This window comes from Coptis chinensis, chromosome 7 (genome assembly GCF_015680905.1).
Source record: "Coptis chinensis isolate HL-2020 chromosome 7, ASM1568090v1, whole genome shotgun sequence".
Lineage (NCBI taxonomy): Eukaryota > Viridiplantae > Streptophyta > Magnoliopsida > Ranunculales > Ranunculaceae > Coptis > Coptis chinensis.
Window position 1 is genome coordinate 51,278,601 of NC_141462.1, and position 4,323 is coordinate 51,282,923.

Sequence of the window (4,323 nt, forward strand, 5' to 3'; positions counted from 1 at the left end):
TACAGCTAGGGCTTGTGGACCTGAACTTGGTAATGGGCCTGCACTCGTTAGGGGCTTACGAAGGAGGGTCCCAAACATCGCCCCCTCTGAGTCACGAGGTAATGACGCGTGGTAAAGAAGAGGATGTAGTGGAAGTGTGGTTTGAAACACGCGAATGGAAGTGGAGAGATTTTAGGCATAATCTTTTTGAAAAGGTGTGACTTTTCAAACAAAGTTGTAGAACCACTAGATACATTTATTCAATTAAATGTTTTGCATTCATTCTATTGCAAGCTCACATGTAGATGCATTCAATCAATCAAGTGTTTTGCAATCATTCTAATGCAAGCTCACACGTAGATGCATTCAATCAATCAAGTGTTTTGCATTCATTCTAATGTAAGATCACATGTAGATTGTATTCAATCAATCAAGTGTTTTGCATATCCAAGACCAACCATATAACAATTTATATCAATAAATAACATTAAAACCTTATAAAGAAACCTTTGGAACCTTATTCAGATGACTGCTTGATTAGTGGTTCCAAATATCTACATCACTCTCAGTACTGTCAAAATCTCGTTATCTTGTACTTCTCACATAGAAATAAAAGCAATGTGATTAGAGAGAAGAAAATGGTTAGGAGACTTGATCTAGTCTGACCACTAGTCCCATTGACTAAAACGCTTCTAACACATCTAAGTTTGATAGTTTAGAAAGATGAATGTGCATACCAGAAAAAGGAAATACCTAAATCATGAAAAGATCACAACGTTTTCTCAAACACATAATTACATAATACCCAAATACATAAATTAAAAAGCAAACTAAATTAATTCAACCTGACCAACAAATGAAGATATTACAAGGAAAACGGAAACTTACAAAATAGATGAATTGAAAGTCTTTGTAGAATTTGGATCCGTGTGAATTTGTAAAAAAATTGCATAGCTCCTAAAAAATTTCGAACATGCAAAAGGCGAGATAATAAAAGAGGTTTGAAGTTACAAGGAGGAGGAGTAGAAATGGGGTTATGATTTCTTAAATTCTAAAATGAAAGAGACAAAGGGAGAGAAAACTCACCGAATCTATTGTTGTGCAAGTGACCCCTCACAAATGGAGCAGAACCAAAACTTTGAACACTGTTGAGAGAGAGAGAGAGAGAGACCTGCTGGTGGAGAGGGATGTCAGCTCAGCTTGTATTCTCGGGTTGAAAATGGTGATGTAGAAATGAGGCGAGCATGAAGGAAGATAAAAGGTCGATAAAAATTGGAACTGATTTAGGAGAGAGGTTTAATTAACACTCAATGCACAACCTAGCACGTGCATCCTTTAAAACGCCTATATAGATGCAGTCACAAAGCTTTTCAATATATACTGATAAAAAATTCAAGTAATTGTCTGATTTTTACTAATGGTTTTTATCAATACATTAGGCCTAACACTAAACAACTGCCACAAGGTTCTTAACGCCAATATGCCTTCACAAATGAAAAAAACTCTGCATCACAAATATGATGTTATCTACTGCAAGCTCACATGTAGATGCATTCAATCAATCAACTGTTTTGGATTAATTCTAATGCAAGCTCGCATGTAGATTACATTCAATGAATCAAGCATTTTACATTCATTCTAATACAAGCCCACATGAAGATGCATTCAATCAAGCAAGTGCTTTGTATTCAATCTCATGCAAGCTTAGTTGTAGACGCATTAAATCAATCAAGTGATTTGCATTGATTCTAATGCAAACTAACATGTAGATGCATTCAATAAATCAAGTGCTTTGCATTGATTCTAATGCAACCTCACATGTAGAGTTCATTCAATCAATCAAGTGTTTTGCATTCATTCTAATGCAAAGCTCATATGTAGATGCATTTAATCAATCAAGTGTTTTGTATTCATTCTAACGCAAACTCATTTGTAGATGTGTTCATTCAATCAATCAAGTGGTTTGCATTTATTCTAATACAAACTCACATGTTGATCCTGACGTACACCATAATAGGTTTTTTATGACAGGGGCTTTTTTCTTTTTGTGACGCCAAATAGGCGTCAGAAAATTTGTGAGGCTATTATAGAGTCACTGTATGGATTTTGCAGCGACACACGTGTTGGGCATGTGCGACAGAATGAGGCGTCAACATTAAACTGTGTCCAAAGACTTCAATTTCTTCTCGACCTCAACTTAATAACACCAAATGAGAAACCCTTCTTCTCCACCTTTCTCGATCTATTCGAATTCCACCTGCTTTTCGTTCATCTCAATTTCTTTATCTTAGACAAAAGGTACCCTCTTTCCAATGTTTATTTTAACTTTCTCAATTTCTCAATTTCTTTAACTTTCGACGAGTTTTGTTTTTCTCGATTTTGGTTTTGTAATTATTGAATTTGTTTTCTAGGGTTTATAAAATTCCTTGCTGATTGAGTTTTTCACTTAACTGAACCAAGTTCTAACTTGCTCAATTTTCGTAGAAATCTCATTAACTGAAAATGTGTGAATCTGTCTTGCTAGTTGAAGCAGTCGTCCTTTTTAAGTTCTTTCCTTGTTGGTTTGGAAAAATTTATTGTAGTTGTACCAATTTGAAACCTAGCACCCTCTATTAGTTGTCTTGTTCTTAACTTGTTAATTTGCTTAACTGAAATAATGTGTCGGTTGGGTGATGTATGTGGTCTAGAAGCATGCAACAACAAACACAGTAGTACCTTAGCTTATCTGTCTATTTTGGGTTTTCTGTTTATCTATGTAGTGTTTGACTAAAGGTCACAGTAATGGTGTATAGTTTAATTTTGTTTTCACAGCCATTGTTTTTCTGTCCCTCTTTGCAGTAGCCATTTAAATTGTCTCCCCTTGTATTTGATTCATTGTAGCAGCATAAACATAGACGAAAGATGGCTTATATTGTGTACAATAAGTCTGCAAGTAAACTGGTTAGGGGTTTTTATTGCAACTGTTTAAGTTGTTTGGATTAGTGTCAACTTTGATTTGTTGGTCTGAATTGGAGCATATTGTTTAGGTCATTCTAGAGCTGGGAAAACTATGGAAAGAGGTTGGTTTCAGATTAAAGGATCGAGTTGCTACTTTGTCACTAGATGAAACTAAGCTTAATGAAATGAAAGCAAGAAGTCAACATGACATGAAGAAGACTCTAAATTGGTGGGATCACATTTGGTTTGGTATTGGAGTTGTTATTGGTTCTGAAATCTTTGCCTTTATTGGTTAGGAAGCAAAGGGTGTCCTTGGCCCTGCAGTGAATCTGTCCGGCCTATGGAATTTCTGGTCTCTCTGCCATGCTCTATGTGTTATGTTACACCGAATTTGCAGTTTAAATCCCTGCTGTAGGTACATTTCTAATAGAAACACAATTTATACATGCCATATTTTCTAAAGTTTCAGTTGATTATAAATTCAGTGTTTGCTTTCTTGCTTGTTGAGTTGGTAATGACTAATCTTATATCCATATATCTTGTACTATTTCCTTATCAATTAGCGTGTGTCCTTACGTAAACATTGTCAGTTGCATGAACTCATTTATTTCACTTATTTCACCTTTAAACAAATATTTGAGCTGAGTTACACTAAAGAGTGTACTTAAACCAATTGACTGGCATTCAAAACAGGGCTGAAATTGTCAGGCTCTCCAAGCTAACCATCTAAGTTACTACCAAGAAAAAAAGATGATTGAAATACTATCTTATAGAGTGAGTGGAAGTCCTAAACTATTGATGGACAAGTGTTTCTTTAATTGAAATGATTACGGATATCACTTGCACAATTACACTTCAACAAGTAAAAGATGGTGTAAGGAAAACCTTGTGGCTTGTGGCATAGTTACCCCTTTTTTTAGGCTAGCCAATAATGTGCTACATATATTGACCCTAGCTTCTTTTTTTACTCACATCTTTAGAATTAATGTTATCTTCTTTTTTTTGCGGCTGTTGAGTATACCATAGTTATCAGACCCATCTCGGATAATGACCCGACAAAGGAACTGGGTCACTGGGTCACCGGTTCGACCAGTGGGTCAATACTTAAGTTGAAAATATTATATAATTCACTTAGTACATACATTTTCACAACTTCATTAGTGGCCCAGGTGGTCTTAGAACCATTTCATTTTCCAATAAACCAAGGTTCGAGTCTATTATATTTCTTATATAGTTAATAACTAGCAAGAAAAGCTGTTGTGGTGTAATGGTAGAGATCCTAGCTTGTTTAATAGTCACCCAAGGTTCGAGTCTTAGTACCAACAAATTAAAATTTTATAATTTCTAAAGTTAGTTATGGACCGGCGGCTCGGACTAAACCATCCGGGTTAAAGCGGTTTACAAGAA